The 20,829-nt window shown below is 35.6% G+C and overlaps 1 protein-coding gene across 3 annotated transcripts in view; it reads right to left on the reverse strand.

The window, feature by feature from the left end:
- KCNT2 (potassium sodium-activated channel subfamily T member 2) overlaps window positions 1-20,829 on the reverse strand; it is a 385,345-nt gene that overhangs the window by 267,306 nt on the left and 97,210 nt on the right. The gene's annotated exons all lie outside the window — the stretch shown is intronic.

Below are 20,829 nucleotides of genomic sequence, written 5' to 3' on the forward strand. Positions count from 1 at the left end.
GCACTTTAAAGGAACCCCATGCCACAGAAAGGAGAACTGAGTAAAAGCAATACTGATTTTGGGAAAGAAGCAGCTACTTTCTAATTTTAAAGATATAGAAAGTCTAAAAATCATGTTATCGATTAAAGTATTTCTTTTTTTTTATTAAACTTTTATTTAATGAATATAAATTTCCAAAGTATAGCTTATGGGTTACAATGGCTTCCCCCCTCCCATAACTTCCCTCCCGCCCGCAACCCTCCCCTTTCCCGCTCACTTTCCCCTTCCATTCATGTAAAGATTCATTTTCAATTCTCTTTGTATACAGAAGATCAGTTTAGTATATATTAGGTAAAGATTTCAACATTTTGCCCATATAGCAACATAAAGTGAAAAAATTACATTGGATTACTAATTATAGCATTAAATAGCAATGTACAGCACATTAAAGACATGTTCTGTACATTGCGATTAAATTATTCTATTAAGGAATGTAACTAGTGTTATGGATAATTCAAAAGAATAATAATGAAAAGTCTTTAATATGTGTCTCTGGGTTGATTGTTAAATCTGTGTTTTTCCCAGGTTTTCCCCTGATGTATGACTCAATCACATGTTACAAAATTTACTTTGGGTAATAGTATCCCAAATCCAATGAATGAGAATCTAAAGATCAGGGCCTGAAATTCTATATTCAACAAACTCTTCACCTAGACTACTGCCTATCTGGGACACTGTACTATTTAGCATTTTCCATTCTTCTAAATTTACTTAGATTGATACTGAAATACATGTGTCAGCAACGGAGTGGTCACACAAGTAGAATGTTAAAGTCACGATAAGTGAATCACAATGTAGAAAACTCAATGGGCTGAACAATGCATAATTAATCTACAACAAAATAACATCAACAGTCTAAAAAAAGTACTGCTCTAATAAATGCATTTGCTTTTTCTCTACATTCTATCAGATTTTCTTTCATGGGATAAGGTATAATTAATATTCCAAAATATCAAATAAGAAGAAAAGTTCTGTTCAGCGCATGGTAATTTGTTAATCACCAATTTTTAAATTAGTATCAAATACATTTATTATCAGTAAGGACTCAAGTACAGCTAAGAAAGTGCTTTAACGTTTGCACAAACAATGAATTTTAGTACCATTTTTCCTAATATCACATTTTGAAGATATAATCTGTATAAACCAGACAGGTTTTTAGATTTTTTTTTTTTAAAAGTGTTTGTCTCTCACTGTCCACTCTGCCTATCAAAAAAAAAAAAAAAGTGTTTGCTTTTGGCAAAAACAACTATAAGACATAAATGAGAGAAAACCTGGAGAAAAGATAACTGATACATAAAAATGCTCATTATTAGAGAAATAATTCACTATTGAATTATTATATCATCCCTCTACTGTCTATATTTAAGAAGACTCACACCTAGTTAAAAAATAGTGTCTAGTGTCACAAAAGCAACAGAACTATTCTTATTCATCACAAACCAAGTGTGATGTGTTATGCCTCCTAAAAATACTAAAATGCTCTCCAATTGCAATCTCTTCTCTATAATTCCTATCTACAACTTTTAATTCTTTTTCATTACTTTCCCATTTACTCTTTTTTTCTTCACTTTATATATAAAATGGAAAAAGAAAACAAAAACAGAAACCAAATTTTCTTAACTTGATTATTTTTCCAGTCTAGTCATAAAAATTGCAGTAATATCTTCTGTTAGATCACTTCCACATCCATGCTCACACTCATAAAACTGTTCACACACACACACACACACACACACAAAAGTCCATGCACAGACTTACAGCCAGAAAACTCCATTAGTATTTTAGAAATCCATCATTGGATCTGTTTCCCTTGTTTATCAAATGAAAAGTCAGTTCATTATAAACAAACTAACTACAATACTGATATCAAGCTAAATTAGTTAAAATTTGTTGTGGATACAAAAGCAAATTTGAGAGGACATATGGCTATTACACAAGTAATTCCACAAAGGCCATGCAGATTTGCTTCCTAAAATTATCAAATTTATAAGAATAGGAGCCTATTCCTTGGATAATATCTGGAGTTGCACTGGATACATAACAGAGGAAAAATTGTTTTTAACTAAGATGAGATCATCTAAAGCCTTGACCAAAATAATGCAGGATCTGGAAAATATATCCCAAAAAAAGTGGAAAGAACAGAAAATGTTGAATAAATATTAATAGTTAGGAGTCATTAAGTACTGAAATGGTCAACATTATTAAAATGAGATTCATACTGCAATAGAGAAAAGAAAGAATTGCTCAACTTTGAAGTGTATATCACTGTAAAGTGAAAGCTCCCCAATACATATAAATGTGCCAAAGACTGGACAATAGCTTGCAAGACATTGATTCGTTCTGAAAATAAAAAGATTACTGAACATGGTATAGTGAATTAAGATGCTGTTTGCAACACTGACATCCTGTATCAGCTCCGGTTGGAGTCCAGGCTGCTCTGCTTCCAATCTAGCTTCCTGCTGGTGTGCTTGGAAGGGCAACAAAGGATGATCCAAAAGCATGGGACCTTGCCAATCATGGAGGAGATTAAGATGGAGTTCACGGCTCCTGGCTTCAGCCTGGCCCAGCCCTGGGCATTGCCAAACATCTGGGAAGTCAACATGTGCACTGAGGTTCTTGTTAAAATGCAATTTTTTTCTTCACCCTTAAAATTCTTATTAAAGTTGGCCTCATCATTTTAACAACACACAAAAACATAATTCTAATCCAGGTTGTCAATGAACTAATTCCCTCAGAAACACTGCTTCATTTTTATCAAGTGCTAAAGTCCTGAATTTTTTCTTGGGATGCCAAATTTCTCTAGATATTCTTTTGGGTCCTACAGTAGACATGTATCACCATCAAAGGAAGATTCTTCCTTTGCAGCTTCCTGGTGCTTATTGACCCAAGTACTTTCTCCCTCCCTCTGGTTCAGCAATATTGCTCATGGAGCTCAAGTTTAAGATTTTTATCACTGTGCTTATCTCAAACAAGGCATTATCTTCCTAAGACTTCCAGTCTCAGCAGACAGGATCAACAGAAACAACTGAGTGTCTCTATCTTTGTTGGTGATTTTCCTTTAGAAATCTAAATTTACGTGGCAAGTTAATAAACATAACTTCATTACAAACTTCTATTTCTAAGAATTTTTTTCATCCGGAGTCATTTATGTGCACTCTTAAGTGGCAAATCACCAATTCCATACTTGGTGCTCTGACTCCAAAGAGTAAAAAAATATATATATAAAGTTCCTTCATATATCATGGTCAAGGCTCTCTCACTTGTTTTCACCACTAGCAAACCCTAAACTGAGCTTATAGTTACAAAAATCACAACTCTCAAATGCAGATATTAAGCTTACCTCTAATTTGTCTGAAGTTATTTTTATGTGTTGAATGTTTCCCTAAAAAATATGTTGAAATTCAGCTTCCCAGGACCTCAGCATAGGTCCTTAATGAGGAATGGACTCATTGCATATACAATTAGTTAAATTAAGATGACATCACACTGGAGTAGGATGGAGCCTTAATAATATGACTAGTGCCTTTATAAGAAGAAAACTTGGAAACAGACAGAAATACAGAGGGGAGAAAATCATGTGACTACAGATACCATGACTGTAATTACAATGCCACAAGTTAAAGAAAGTCTGAAATTATCAGAAGCTGGAAAAAGCAAGGAAAGGTTCTTCCCTCTAGACTTAGTAAGGGGGGTGGCCCTGCCACTATTACAACTCTCTTGAGTCCATAAACTACTGTTTTCAGGCACCTAATACATGGCCAGCTAACACAGTCAATTTCTACAGTGGTGACAACAGCAGTTCTCAATCACAGCAAGTAAGTCCAGTAGAAGATTAGCCCCATGAAGGCAGAGATTATACTAAGTTTTGTTCACACTTAAATCTTTAACATTTCACATTTAACTGGACATTAATGATTCCTGGTTGAATGCTCTATTGAAGGGGTAGTGCAGTCCCCAGTTCTATAGAGAAATCTAACCTTCTCTGAGACAACACCATTGTGAGAGTGATAAAGGCACCTTCCTTGCTTTCCTTGTAACAATGTGAGAATGCGAAATTTGAGTTTCAGGTGAGCTGAATCTTTGGAATCTCTTTCTTATTCTAACTTGATCTACCTCATGATTAAATAATTCACTACAGATTTTTTTAAATGGAGTTTTAAGTTTATTAATCTAGATGTAATAGCAATTTTATGCCCCCATGATTTTGAAAAATATTTAGGAATAAATTATGCTATGATTAATTTATCTGATTTTTTTGCTTTGATTTTATGGAAAATATTTTTAGTGACTTTCCCAAATTTATACAGAGAGGACAAGAGCAGAGTTGTAACACTGGCTTTTCCCATTACTCTTCTTGCCTCTTTGCTTCTCATCGAATTGACACTTCATTTTAGGAGAGTTCTGGGTCATCTGTACAATATTACAAAATAACACTGCAAACAACAGGCCTACACAAGGGTGCTGGGAAGTGTTTGTTAAGTTCTGCCCTTTGATTATTGACTCTAAATGACATCCTTATCTATTTCCAAATACTCATTCCTAACTTCTGGTAACTAAGTTATTCAACAGAGCAATCATTCCAATGAAGGCTTTTAATAATAATTAAAAGAAGTCTGTTGTATCTTTTTCATTTTAACGAGAGGTTTCGGGGCCAGCATTGTGCCATAGCAGATAGAAGCCATCGCCAGCAATACTGGAAACCCATACGGGCGCCAGTTCAAGTCTCAGCTGCTCCAATTCCAATGCAGCTCCCCTGCTAATGTGCTTGGGAAAGCAGTGGAGGATGGCCCAAGTGCTTGTGCCCCAGTACACTCGTGGGTGACCTGAAAGAAGTTCCTGGCTCCGGGCTTCAGCCTGGCCCAGCCCTGGCTGTTGAGGTTACTTGGGGAATGAGCCAGCAGATGGAAGATTTCTCTCTCTCTCTCTCTCTCTCTCTCTCTACCTCTCTCTCTCTCTCTCCCTTTCAAACAAATATTTAAAAAAGAAAGTTTTACAGTTGGTATTCAAGTTCTTCAAGGGAGTTTCTACCTGGTTTCCAACTTTTACTACTTGCACATATACCCTTCTGTTAAATGCTTTTGAGTCCCTCCTAAGACATTTCTCAACTTCTTTTTACCTTCTAATTCCCTTCATAATTACTCAAATGTAACTTTCTCAATTTCCTTACTGGATAACAGCCTTTAAGGAAGCAGAGATCAATTCTAATGACATTTAGTAGCATCCTTTACATTTCAAAAATAAAATTTAGGACAATATCATTTTTGGAAAAGAAACTCAACTACACATGCACGTATCATATGCATATATAGACACCACGCATATACATATATCTATATCTGTGATAAAGATGCTCCTCAGCCTACAAAGAGGAGATAGTCCAAAAAAACAATGGAAAATTGAAAATATCTTAAGTTGCACTGAATATAAAATGCATTTAATAAAACTAACCTATCAAAGATACCTTAGCATATCCTATTTTAAATGTGCTCAGAATATTTACATGTAACACAAAACCTACTTAGTTAATCATATAATATATTGCATTCTAGTATCAAAAAAAAAACTCCAGGAACAAAATGCACTGTATTGTTTATTCATCCTATGATCATGTGATTGAATGTGTCCTGAGGTAACACTGTAAGGCATAGTGCTAGCACAGGAAAAGATCAAAATTCAAAATTCCAAGTCCAGTTTATATTGAATGAAAATCTCTTTGCTTCATCATAGAGTCTAAATATCATAGGCCAAGCCATCCTAAGTTGAGAAGATTGCCTGCACATTTGTATACAATATTATGTGATGTAATGGGAATGAGGAAAGAAGCTAGAGTGCTATTCATTCTTCAATTTCTTTTTATTGTAAATAATTCTGATAGGCCCTCAATAATTGCATTTACTCTCCTGTCAGCCCTTGGTAATCACAGCAAGCACATTGCTGGAAATCCACAATCTGTGGTTTCCATGGTAAAACACATTGCAAATCCACCCAAGAGTACTTTTGTATTCAAGTCTTTGTTCAGTTAGAAAACTCACTTCCTCATGTGCACTGTTCATTTACTAGGCTGACTCTCTGTACCTCCTCATTTTATTTAAAATATTTAAATGTAAGCAACAGTTATTTGACTTAAATCAAAGCATGGGAAGCAAAAGATAACGAAAACTTGAAGTATAAAAGTACATTTTGTTATCCTTAAATTGCAAGAGATTCTGCCTCTTCACGCTGTCTGCCCAATGGTATGAGGGGGCCAGGACTGCACAAAGCCATTAAATACAGAAAATAAAAGAGAAATAGCAAAGAATAGAACTTTTATTCATTTTTATTCTATTAAGTATGTAATAAAGGGCAGCAAAAATATGCAGCACTAAGGCTGTAACAAATTGTATTTGATAAGGGTTTGGTATTCTTACCACCATAACCTCAAAAAAATAAAAAAGAAAGGAAGAAAGGAAGAAAGAAAGCAAGCCCAGATGTTTCAAGATTATTTCCCTTTTTATTGTTTAAGCCCCTGCCTCTTCTACTTAGTATTGCACATACACATGTAAGCCTCAAAGATACAACACATACAAATAAATATGTACTCCTATAGACATAAAAATATATATTGACACTCATTTTTATTTATATATATCCTAGAAATATAAAGCTGTTAGACACACACACACAAAAGGATTTTAAGCTTATATGACATGAACATAGCCAGAAACAACCCCATCATAAATGTAATATCAGAGTATTTCTAAAAGTTTTTGGAAAATTTCGATTAACACTATTTTGGTGCAAAAAGTTTTAAAATTCAAATATAGTTTTTCATAATATGTGTTTTCATAAACTTCTTCAAGTTCCCTTATAAACTGTGTGGATTTTTAAAATATTGCACAAAAATAAATTTCTTTTAGGTCAATTTTTCATGAACTTTTTAAATACTCTTGTATTTAAAAGAATAGAAATAAATTTTTAAAAAATTTTAGCCAGCGCCGTGGCTCAACAGGCTAATCCTCCACCTAGCGGCGCCAGCACACCGGGTTCTAGTCCTGGTCAGGGCACCAGATTCTGTCCTGGTTGCCCCTCTTCCAGGCCAGCTCTCTGCTATGGCCCGGGAGTGCAGTGGAGGATGGCCCAAGTGCTTGGGCCCTGCACCCCATGGGAGACCAGGAGAAGCACCTGGCTCCTGCCTTCAGATCAGCGTGGTGCGCTGGCCACAGCGCACCAGCCAGGGCAGCCATTGGAGGGTGAACCAGCGGCAAAGGAAGACCTTTCTCTCTGAATCTATCTCTCTCACTGTTCACTCTGCCTGTCAAAAATTAAAAAATAAATAAATAAAAATAGCTCTTGTAAACTCCCAAGAAAAATGCAGAACAACAACAGGTAAACCTCTTTTCTTTCCTCTTTGTATAAACAAATAGAAGCAAATAGAAGCTGTGTAACTCAGATTGCAAATACAGGGCCCCAGACTTAAAATCACTAAACTCATATAATTTTTTAAACTTTCCAGTGATGTGAGAGCAAAATTCATTTAGTAGAAACCGTAACTTTGAGTTGTACATTTTGATCTTTTCCCAAGGTAGGGGTATAAGATAAGACACTCTATTGTGATTCTGGGCAGGTGCAGTGAGTTGCAATTTTAAACTATTCTCAAGGGGAAACAACTAAAACTACAGTATACTGTGTTGCCAGCAATTTTTGGATCTAGATATTTAATAAATTACTTAAGATAAGCAACAATTTATAACAACCATGGCCTTAAGTTACCTGGTTTTGCCTCAAGCTAGGCTAGGCTAAGCTAGAACGTTTACAAGGTTAGGTGTATTACATGCATTTTCAGTGTATGATATTTTTAATTTACAATGTGTTTATGGGACCTAGCAAGCTGAGAAACCACTATACTGCACAGTCATTATAAAACCTTGTGGGAAAACACAATGATGCTCTGCCAGTCCAGGAATACTAGAAATGACATGGTTAACTAGCAAAGCCCAGCCTGAGGAGAAATGTGGGTGTGTGTAGGAGGGAACCACTGGTGCTCAAAAAGTCAGAGCATGTTCAGCAGATGCTAGCTGTTAATATAAAACTGGAAATTACATGAAGACACTAAAATGTGGGGAAGGAGGCACTTTTTATTTTGATTTAACAATTCCCTACAGTGACACAGTATTTTAAACCAACTCCCAAACAATATCTTCCACTTTGGACTTCATAGAGAAGACATAATTCAATAAGAGACACAGCTCACTGAGAAATACATATTTCATTAGGATTTTTCTTAGTGTTTAGTATTTAATTCTCTTGCTTAACTAAAATCCACATATATAACCTTTAACAGGTAAATACTGTGTTGAATACATTAATAATAAATTGGCATAATTTGGAAGAAAGGGAAAAATAGCAAATACGATATCAATAAAAAATACAATAAAATGAATGAGTTTTCTAGGGGAACCATTGTTCCACAATGGTTTGTACAATATGTTTTTTGTTTATTTTGTAGAACTGTATACAGGCTAAGAGGGATAAGAGCATGGACTTTGGAATCAGATAATTGGCATTTGATTTTCAGATCTATTATTCTCTGTAAAATTAGGATATTACATCTATTTAACAGAGCTGCTAAAATTATGATACTAGAATAACTAAAAATAACTTATTTCCAGTGTGTTAGTAATAAACTATTTTCCTAGAATAAACACTGATAATTAGAAAAACAAAAACTTTGGATCACCTATTCCAACTTGATGTAGTTGGTTTCTGCAAGAAACATTTGCTCAGAAAATAGTAAAAGTATAAAGCTGTTTACTTCAGAAAGTTCTCACCAAACAATTTATTGGAGACAGCATGATGAGTCCTAGTGTGATGAGAGACTTGTTCAAAGCTTTCATTTTGCTGTACCCACTAATATTAAATGCTTTGTCAGGAGCTCTGACCATTCAGATTCAGTTTTCTAACTTGAAAGATCTACTTTACAGTCCTTGAGCCCTGCACCAAAGGCCTGATGAAGGTTTGACTTGTAACATTTCTCTTCTGACACATTTCTAAAGATTTCTAATTCAGTGCAGGAAATTTGAATAAACCTAGTTTTGTGTGAGGTGAGCATTTGGCCTAGCTGTTAACATGCCTGCCACCCACGTTGGAGCACCTGGGTTCAATACCCGGCTGTAACTCCTCACTCCAACTTCCAGCTAATGCAAACTCTAGGAAGCAGTGGTTCCTGTCACCCACTTGGGAGTCCTGGATTGAGTTAATATTTCCAGGCCTCAGCTCAGCTGAGCCTAGGTCTGTCTCTCACTACTAAAAAAACAAAAAAAAAAAATTTTTTTTCTACATTAACAGGTTTTAAGATGATATCTCAATCATCTAAACAATAGTATAGAGTGAGCTATCTCACACTTTCGGTTCCATACCTAATTATTTCTGTTCAAGAATAAAAGATGAGGCCTCCATGCTAGTTTTTAATGACTGCATGGTATTCAAGCACTGATATTCACCGTTCATTTATCAAGCTCTACAAATGAGTCTATATGTTCTGTTTGTTATCTGAAGGAACAATAAAAGTAACAGTCATCTACATTTTAATAGATAAATACAAATAAGAAACATATGTTCTATATATTCATTAAATTATGTGAAATCTAATATAAATTTCAAATACACATGTCAAAGAATATAGCATTAATATAAATATGTTATAATATCCTCACCATTTTAATTGCTAAAAAATCCTGCTTCTTGGAACTACGAATACACTCTTCCCAAGCTATATGAGAAGTTAAGCTATCTGAGGCAGAGAGAGAGAAATCTTCCATCCGGTGGTTCACTCCCCAAATGGCCACAATGACCAGAGCTGCGCTGATCCAAAGCCAGGAGCCAGGAGTTTCTTGCAGGTCTCCCACATGGGTGCAAGTGCCTAAGGTCTTGGGCCATCTTCCACTGCTTTCCCAGGCCACAGCAGAGACCTGGATTGGAAGTGGAGCAGCCAGGATTTGAACCGGCACCCATATGGGATGCCAGCACTGCAGGCGGCGGCCTTACCCATTATGCCACAGCGCCATCCCCAAAATAATAAAAAAAAATTTAACATTAATAACCAATGTAATTTTAGAAGTTGGGCTGAGTGAAGGGCTTTTCAGCTTAGAGCCAATAAGATCTGTGGCTCTGACCTGGGCATCCTTCGACTCCAGGGCAGGTCCATTTCCAGTGATCCAACTCTTGGCAGAGCTGCCAGGGCTCTTCATAAGCTGACTTCTGCTGAAGCCCATACTTACCACATTGAAAGCCACTGCAGTGGACTGGCCTGTTGGGTCTCCTTGAGGGCAGATCACTGTACAGATCAGCCATTAATAGGCCTGCCACCCATTGCTTCTGATGCCTAGCTTTCTTTTCTTCCTGGTTTGTGTTAAAGCAGACCAGAGGATGCAAGTCAAGGGAGTCCCCGTGTCCCACCTCTAATCTTCTCTGGCCTGAACTACAAGTCTATATTCACAGGCATGTTCTGTAGTAGTTTTTCTAAGGTAGACAATGCCCATGAGGAAAATTATATTCTCACTTTAAAACTTTCTTTCCCTTTGGTCTGAAAGGGAGGTTTTTTCTACTTACTGTATACTTCGCTGATGGCGAAGTGAATCTAGCTATGAGATTATTATTTAAGTTCTTATTTTGGCTATGCTATTACAGAAAAATGTTAGCCATCTCTTTTATAAGGTCTAAAGATTAAATTGTGTGTCCTACAGATTCCTTCATAATAGAATTAGTTTCCTACCTTGAAGAGAATAGAGAAATGAAAGAACAAGTTGGGCTTAGAATAGAGAAATGAGGGAGCAAGTCCTAGATCGCTTGCTGACATTAGCAATATCACATGAATACTTAGCAAACAGTTTCAACCATTAGATAACAACTTAAGAAAACATTTACCAGAAAGTCCATTGCCTTCTATAAATTTTAAGAAAGCCCTTCACTCAGCCCAACTTCCAAAGTGACCACTGCAGCTGAGGGGATGGTCAAGTAGGGTCAGCAACATTGAAGGCAGAACTGTAAATTTCTTGTTAGAGATGCCACCTGCCTTTACCTGGCCAGCTCTCCTCCCAGGCCAGCCAAGTAATGAAAGTCAACAGAGTGCCTTCCCCTAGGAGGTTCACACCTCCCTTAGGTGTACCCCATGTGAAGAGATAGATAGGTCTGGGCCTCTTAACTTACAAGGCCTAAAGCCCAACAGATTATTATCAAGCCCCTTCTATCAGGTTATATTTGCCTCTCAATCAGAAAACTTAATTGTAGCTTAGACAGCACCTTTCTTAGCTCCTCTAATAATGACTCTGTCCTTTGTTCTAGACCCTGTCTAGCGTACTTGGGCCTCATTCCTTTGTAATCATAACCTCTACTCTACCACCAATGGCTCTACTCCCAACCTGTGTGTATTGATGGTCCTCTTCTCCACTTAATGCTGTATAATTGTTCAAACCTGGTAAATGCCACTCTTAGGATCATTGGTTACTATCCTCACTCTGTCTTTTATGACCTTGTCTAAATATGATCAGGGTCGGCAAACTTGGAAGGCTTCCATAGCCTTGGCAACACATGACGACAGCCTAGGGTGGTTACTGGCACCATAAACTAGAGTGTCAATTTGTTGGGTCAACAACAGGAGCCACTGTGCACTTGCTCCTCATGTGGGATCTCTGTCCTTAATGTGCTGTACATTTTGATTTAATGCTATAACTAGTACTCAAACAGTATGTTTCACTTTGTGTTGCTATGTGGGTGCAAACTGTTGAAATCTTTATACTAAATTGATCTTCTGTATATAAAGAGAATTGAAAATGAATCTTGATGCGAATGGAGGGGGAAGAGGGAGCGGGAGAGGGGAGGGTTGTGGGTGGGAGGGAAGTTATGGGAGGGGGAAGCCATTGTAATCCATAAGCTGTACACTGTAAATTTATATTAATTAAATAAAAGTTAAAAAAAAGAAAAAAAATAAATAACCAATGTAATTTAAATCAGTACAATCACTTCTGAAAACAAATTTGGTATTTATATTATAAAATAATCCATAGCTCCAGGAAATTTCAATTAAAACTACATAGGTTGTTTTGTGGAACTTGATTCTCCAATGGATAAAAAAAATCAAATTAAACAAGAATTTTGAGATTAAAGAATATTGATTCTTCTTTACCTGTATTACAGTACAGTAATTACTACAGTATAAAAGTGGTACAGAAAAAGATAAATTCACTATTGTATTAAAACAGAAAGTCAATAAAGTGACCCTTGCACACACTGAATATTAATATGTAACAAAACTGGGGCTGGCATTGTGGTGTAGCAGGTAAAGCCACGACCTGCAACACTGGCAACCCACATGGTAGCCAAATTGTTTCCCAGTTGCTCCACAATGTGGCTTCGTGTGAATGGACTGAGAAAAGTAGCAAAAGAAGATCCAAGTGTTTGGATCCCTGCCACCTACATGGGAGACCTAAATGAAGCTCCTGGCTCTTGGCTTTGGTCTATACCAGGCCTAGCTGTTGCAGTCATCTGGGGAATGAACCAGCAGATGGAAGAAAGTATCTCCCTCTCTTTTTTCCTCTCTCTCTCTCCTTCCCTCTATCTCTGTAACTCTTTCAAATAAATACATATATATATATATATATATATATATATATATATACAAAAGCAGTAGAGCAGATCAGTAGAGAAGAGGAACACAAATACTTGCAGAGGATGCATGTGCAATAACATTCAAAGAAGCATGTTTGTGACAGAAATTTTAAAAAAAAGCTAAAATGTTGAATGACAGAGAAATGGATAAATGGTGGCATACTTATTCAATGGGAAGTTGCAGTAAAATTAATGAATTATGACTATATGCAATAATATGAATGAATCTCAGTAATATAATGCTGTATGAAAGATGCAAGTCTAAGACCACATATACATTTTATCCACTTTTTAAATTCCAAAAATATTTAAAATCAACTAAAAACTGATACATCTGTTAAACAGTATTTTTTGAAAACAAAAGAATGAAAAGCCAAATTCAGAGTAGGGATGACTTCTGGGAGGCCAGGAAAGAGAGAGCAGAAATCCAGTTACATCGAAATTATTTATAAAGCACCATTCCTTAGAGTAATCATAGGCATTTTTACATTATCAGTTAAATAATTAATTAAGGAATGAAATAAATAAGGGTCTAACCATAGCACAATAATGAGCATGTGCCAGAAACTAAGAACTACAACTAAACTAATTCTGAACCTCTGGAATTACAAAAAATCTTAAATATTGGACTCTACTAATAAGTATATGAATCAAATATTTAAAACTAATAGTTATTTGGTAGGAAACCATATAGGATAAGAATGGCAATCTTTAATGCTAAGTGAGGACCCACAGATGATCTTTCCTGATTTAAGAAATACAAGGAGCAACTTCAAAGAAAAAAGTTGCTGTAGAGAAAAATAAAGTACATGCAGAAGACAGGAAGCATATCAGGCAATAGCAAGATATGAAAGTAGAAAGGTAGAAACAAGCCCATATAAGTTATAACAACTTGAATACAAATTAAGAAATGTACTTATAAAGAGTGACAATAACATCATCAATAGGAATTTATTTATTGAAAATTCTGAAGACTATGATGAGCACATAGACATACCTCCTTGTTCAATCCTCAAGACAAATTTTTAATAGGTTTTATCAGTTTCTCTATTTTACACAATGACAGGCAGAGGCATCTAGTCATTTCAATCATAGCTGGTAGAACTGATATTCATGCCTAGTCAAACTCCAGTCTACACATTTAACCTTCACTTACCTGCTCAAGGTTAATTTTAACTTTTCAAGTTACTGTATTTTTTATGATTACGAAAAAAAAATTGTTTTCTCAAACTTATAAAGGCTTGAAGTCCAAGATCAGTGTGCTGGCAGGGCTGATTTTCCCTGAGGCTTCTCTCCCTGGCTTGCAAATGGCCACCTTCTCACAAGACCCTACATGGTCTTTGTTCTGTGCACACACATCCCTATAGCACTTCCATATATGCAAATACCCTCTTACAAAGATTCTAATCAGATTATACACCTTAACAGCTCTCATTTTAACCTAAGCAGTGAATAGGTGATTTAATGATTTAGACTGTACCTATAAACACAGTCACATCCCAAGGTACTAAGGATTGGGGCTTCAACATGCGACTATTGGGGGGAACATAATTCAGTTCATAACACTTAATAAGTCTGAAATCATTGACTCCAACGCATTCTTTCTTAAAACTACTCTACCTTTGTAGAAGACAAGTGTCTACCCTTATCTATCTTGTTCTATTACTATCAGACACAATCGATCACTTCCTAATCCTTGAGTTACTTTCAGCACTTGGTTTCCAGAACACCTCATTGTTCCTAATTTTCTTCCTACTTTATACATTCCTCCTTCTGAGAAATGCTTGGCTGATTCTCTTACTTCTAGTCTTAAAACCCATCCTCTTTTATAGCTACATTCAAAATGCAATCTATGTATGAGTCCAGGATTCCCAGATCTGTATCCCCCGCACAGTATTTTCTTTAGACTCATATTCAATCACTTAGGCAACATTCCTATGTGGGTATCCAGTGGACATTTTCAGCATACATAAATCTAAACTTCTGATTTTGTTCCCTGAAACCTTCTCCCCATATATATTGATGTCAAATTCACCCTTTTCAAAATTCAGGCAAAACCACACCTGAATCCTCTTTTCACATAATAATATCAGTATTATTCTGTAAAACTTTTTGAATACTACAAGACTTTTAGTAGAATAGAAAGAAGAAAAAGAAAATATGCTGCAATGAATGTATTCACTTGATAGCAGCAATAGTGACCTAAAAATATTTAAACTTGCCTTCAGGTAAAAATTGATTGTTAACACAAGACATGGAAAAACAATTCAAAACAAAACTTTAGGTGAAAAGTAGAAATATTGAACACAAATTGAAGCTCCATCCATGGATCAATCTACAAAAATAACAGCTAAATATTTCACATCATTGAAAGCACTGTGATGTGCCAAGCCTTCTATTCTAAGGCATGACCTTTAATTAGATACAACTGCAAAAACTGCCAGATTGGATCCCTCATGTGAGTGATATATAGTGACACATAGGGAAGTATTGGAAAGGAAATAACCACCCGCTTTCTTCTTCCCATCACCTTACTGTGTCTGAGAAAGGAGGTACTCTTATCTAATCTGCTAATTTTCCCTGTGCCTATCATCACTCTTCCCCCAATTAACTTCAATTAAGGCTCCAAGATTCCATAAAATTTCATAATTGGTTTAAGTGAGAATGAAGTTTGTCGTCACATAGTTTCTTAAATCCTTATTAAATAGCAAGCTCGCCTAAAGATGCTAGTCAGTTTTTGTTTATAATTCCATACCACTGCTTAGAACCTAGTGGATGCTCACTAATATATTTAGAATTAAAAGTTACTCTGCAGTAGTTACATCTAGCTAGTTACATCTAGCACCCTGTTAGCAGCCAAAGTTGACAACCATCAGCATGCAGAGGCTGGCAATCTGTGGATGCTGCCATCTGGCATCTATGCTGGGTAACAGAAACTCCCAAATAACCTTGCTCCAAAAGGGAGAACACATTTGTTAATCTGAAAATTCATGTTTCTGATTTGTTATGGATAATGTGAATAATCTATACCATGATACCTCTATTTCCTGAACCAGACTTAAATATCATACCAGTTTTCAATAAAAAAAATTCAGCTGGATGTTAAGAAAATTGAATAAATACTAAATTAATCAAGCTCTCCTTGGTCTGGTTTCCAGGGCTCACCCTGCTCCCTTCAGCTCTTACTTTCAATGCCATTTAAACCTTCTTCCTCAACAAGTCTTCATCAAGTTTGTATGGTCTATACCCTTTAAGTGCACCTTTTACATCAAATAACTCTTCTATGCCTTAGGATATAGAATCCATAAATATAAAAAGAGGAAAAATACCTTTAATTTGGTTATTTGTATGTTGAAAGTGTATCATCTCTTCTAGCAAAGTTGAAGCAGCTTAGCCTGGTGCATTGCATGAATAATGAGCAAAAATAGACTTAAATAGACAGGAAGCTACCAGATGGAATGCATTATTAATAATATCCAATGATGAGTCTAATAAAGAGTTGAGATGAGGGCATGTTTCTTACTGTGTGTCCCTCCAAAGATGCCAGTGATGACTTTGCTTGGATCTAATGTTGTGAGATCAGGAACTGTGACTATTTTGTTCATTTGGCTTGTGTTCTCAGAGCCTAACACAGTGCCAGATATATAAATATTACTCAATATATCCGTTGAATATTGAATGAAGGTTTGCTATGTAAAATTTTTCCTTTCATCTTTATATACATTTTACTCTTACCTATATACAGTGTAAATCACTTGGCAATTTTCAGTATTTTCTAAACATTTTACTAATTTCAAGTTTTCCTTTTTTTTTCTTTTCTTTCTTTTTTTTTTTTTTTGACAGGCAGAGTTAGTGAGAGAGAGAGACAGAGAGGAAAGTTCAAGCTTTCCTTTTATATGTACTAATGTTGGGGTTTATTTGGAATTCTCACACAGCAATTACATTCAACCTTCCCCTCAATAACCCACCAAATCAAGCAGTATTAGTATGACTACATTCTGTGTGGAGAGTACTATTGGGAAAAAACTTCTTTTTGATACCTTTAGAATTACTATTATAGTCCACACAAATTATGGAGCAGCCAAATGTGTATGCCATGTAAACAGTTAACATTTAAATAAATGTGTGTTGTATTTAAATATTAACAAACATTTAGATAACTGCTCAACTATTTCCTCATAGCAACATAAAACATAAAATCATTGATCTCCATGTATTTTGGATGCTTTTCTTTTACATATTAATAAATCACTAAATTCCAAAGCTGTAATCCTGGTAAAAGGTTTTAGAACTGTGAGACTATTTGCCCTTGAGTTGAACATGTGAGACATCTCTCTTACCAAGCCAGTCTGAATTTTCAGTCACCTGTTTTAGAAGGAAACAAAATTGAATGTCATTCATGTCAAAGAACCAATGAAAGTCAGTCACAATTGATGACTTAGTGTCTTCCAAAGACTTTACTACTTGCTGTAACCCATGTCTCTGGTTTTTGTTCAGGAAAATTGAAAACATGCTTTAAAATACGTAAGGAACATGGGGAGGATTTCCAGGTCCCAGCTCACTACCATTTCCAACATTCACGGAACAGGACTATGAAGAAGATCCTGTTGCAAGACATTGCCAGTATTTTTGTGATGAGGATAACTTTACTAGCACTAATGGCTTTGGGTGTGAACTTACAACATGGCCCTTTCCTTGATCTTGAAGCTTGCTGGTAGACATCACAAGGCTCCTACCTCACATTCTAACTCTATCAAGAAGGCTTCCAAAGTTAGCTAGAAGGCTGTTAAGTTTCTTCAGTATTCATTCATCACACACTATAAAGTACAAACTAACCTCTGAGAACCTATATATAAACTATACCTATACTATTACCTATATGTAAACTCGCTTACAACTGCAGTATTTCTAAAATATGAACATTTCATTTTCATGTGCATTAAGATTAAACAAGCGGCCAGCGCCGTAGCTCAACAGGCTAATCCTCTGCCTAGCGCGTCGGCACAACGGATTCTAGTCCCGGTCGGGGCGCCGGATTCTGTCCTGGTTGCCCCTCTTCCAGGCCAGCTCTCCGCTATGGCCCGGGAGTGCAGTGGAGGATTGGCCCAAGTGCTTGGGCCCTGCACCCCATGGGAGACCAGGAGAAGCACCTGGCTCCTGCCTTCGGATCAGTGCGGTGCACCGGCCGCAGCACGCCGGCCACGGCGGCCATTGGAGGGTGAACCAATGGCAAAGGAAGACCTTTCTCTGTCTCTCTCTCTCTCTCACTGTCCACTCTGCCTGTCAAAAAAAATAAATAAATAAAAGATTAAACAAGCATTGACTTAGAATTAGAAAGATATTGATATAAAATTAAAGAAATTGAAGCCTGGATATATAGATTAACCTGAAAATCACTGAGAATCAATTGTAATAGAATGTTTTTATTTAATAACTGACAATATTTAAGTCATTTAAAGAAAAAAAGAAATGCCCATAATACTTATATTTTTGTCTAACAATACACCACAGAATATAAAAATCTATACAACATATTTAAATCAAGTCTTCACCAAAATTTTACAAAAAACTTCCACTAATCCCAAAACATCTGAATTTGTCAAAACACATCCCTAAATTAAGCACTGAGAAGAGTGCATAATCTTCAGTCTCAAATTGGTGGCCTGGGGTTGAGAAGGACATTGAAGTCCATGACTGAAAATTTTAAAAAAAAAAGGTATTTTCCAGAAAGAAATCCAGAATTGTTACCCAAAATGAGTGGTTGTTAAAAAATAACTAATGTCCACTAAAAATGATGGCAAGTAATTAATTATCAACCATTTATGCATATTTTATAATAATTTTTCATATTTTGGCCGGCGCGCTGCTCACTAGGCTAATCCTCCACCTGCGGCACCAGCACCTCGGGTTCTAGTCCCAGTCGGGGCACCGGATTCTGTCCCGGTTGCCCCTCTTCCAGGCCAGCTCTCTGCTGTGGCCCGGGAATGCAGTGGAGGATGGCCGAAGTCCTTGGGCCCTGCACCCGCATGGGAGACCAAGAGGAAGCACCTGGCTCCTGGCTTCAGATTAGCGCAGCGCTCCGGCTGCAATGCACCAGCTGTAGTGGCCACCTGGGGGGTGAACCGACAGAAAAAGGAAGAACTTTCTCTCTGTCTCTCTCACTAACTCAGTCTGTCAAAAAAATAAAAATAATAAAAATACTTGGTCATTTAATGTCAGTATTTTAAATTTCTGTGAAAGATACAATATATATAAGATATAGCTCACATTAAAATCAAATATACTAAAATTTATTTTTCAGTGCTAAATAAGATCATTTTCCTATACTCCAGATACCATTATCATAAATAATATTGACACTGGTGCTATAAAATTTAGTATTTGAGATATCTATTTGCTAGAGTTGTCCCTAGCTATTAAAATTTCATTTAACCTTATTTCAGGATACAAGTAAAGAAAACAATCAATATGGGTCTAATTTTGTGTTAACTGTCTTCAAGCTTGAAAATCAGTAATTCCAATATAACACCTAGTTTTAATTTTATAAACAGAGTATCTTACTGAAGAATCTTTATTATTTTCTCTATTTTATGTTGCTTTGGGTGGAGTGGAGAAAGAGAAGAAAGACCACAATGAAAGAGTGACAGAGTTTTGTTAAGAACATACAGGAGCATGAAGTTGGTCTTTAAACTGAAGGCAGTAAAAAGTCAATTAAATAGAGAAGTATTTGTTAAGCCTACTTTTTGAAAGTTCGTATCAGTGAGTGTGCATTTTGAAAATGACCCAAACCAATACTCACCATGTTTTCACAGTGCTTTGTAGATTTCAGTAAAACAGAAAAAAATTTCAGTCATCCATCAAGCTCCTAGCTGAGGAGAACAAGGCTGTGTTCTATTTCTTGTTGCAACTACCATAGTGTAAACACGTGTCCTTTCACAGCTTGTGAGTGTCACAATTTTGGCATTTTAAGTTCTTCTTTCTTTTTTTTATTTCACAATTTAGATTATCCCTTAAGTGTAATGTTGAAAGTCTGGCTACTGCTCCTATGTAATAAGACCATGTACACCTTACTGAATACACCTGTGTGTGATGAGCTTTGTTCACGTATGAGCCATAGGGATGTTAGGTGTGAGTTCAAGGTCCATTCAAAAAAAGGAATTGGAAATTTACTTATCTGTCTGTAAGCCTTGCTCTGGAAAGTGATAAATTAACATCTACAGTGTGTAATGAAGTTATGGGAAGGAAAGTGGCAAAATTTGTGGATTCATGAGATGAAAACAGAAAAAAAAAAAAAAATACAGGACAGCATTATGAGTCTAAAGGCCAAAGTTTACAGTCATGTTATCCAGGATAAGAAAAATGTGAAATACTCTCAGCTAATGTTTTAATATAAAGAAATAATTCATATATTTATTTATAATAAACATATACTAAATAAGGTATATTTTTTTAAAAGCACACATAAAACCATGTAATGTATTGATCAGTTGACAAAAATATGATCAGAGGCTTGAAGGAATCTATGACTATATTTACCTAGGAGCAATAGTTCATTATTCACAAATGCAGGGATCATGGTGACTTTATAGAGCATGAGTGGCACAAATAACAAGAAATTGCTGTGGTGTGTATGTATAAATCAACACACTGAAGGGAATGTAAAAGTCAAGGCACAGTCCATGACTTTGTATGGATAGCATGTGAAGAACAGACAAGAACACATTGGATCATCCAAATAAAGGAACCTGGTAGGTTCTAAAGATTAGAATGAATGAAATTTCATGTATTAATTTATAAAAGTTTTAAATGTATAATTTATACATAATAATTATATATGAATATAGAGATGCAATCAATCCATTCATATATGTTCCACTTTAGATGTATGAATTATCTATTATTATATATTATATATCATGAATATATCATATATTATGAACTATATATAATTATATATTATATATGGTATATATAATAGTTATAATTATATGTAATTATGTATAATATATAATATATAATACATTATATATAATATACATGAGTATATTATATATTATGAATTATATATCAAATATATATTAAATAATTATAATTATATATATTATATATGAATCATATATTATGAATTATATATTAAATACAGATAGA

The sequence above is a fragment of the Lepus europaeus genome, chromosome 14 (genome assembly GCF_033115175.1).
Source record: "Lepus europaeus isolate LE1 chromosome 14, mLepTim1.pri, whole genome shotgun sequence".
Taxonomy (NCBI): Eukaryota; Metazoa; Chordata; class Mammalia; order Lagomorpha; family Leporidae; genus Lepus; species Lepus europaeus.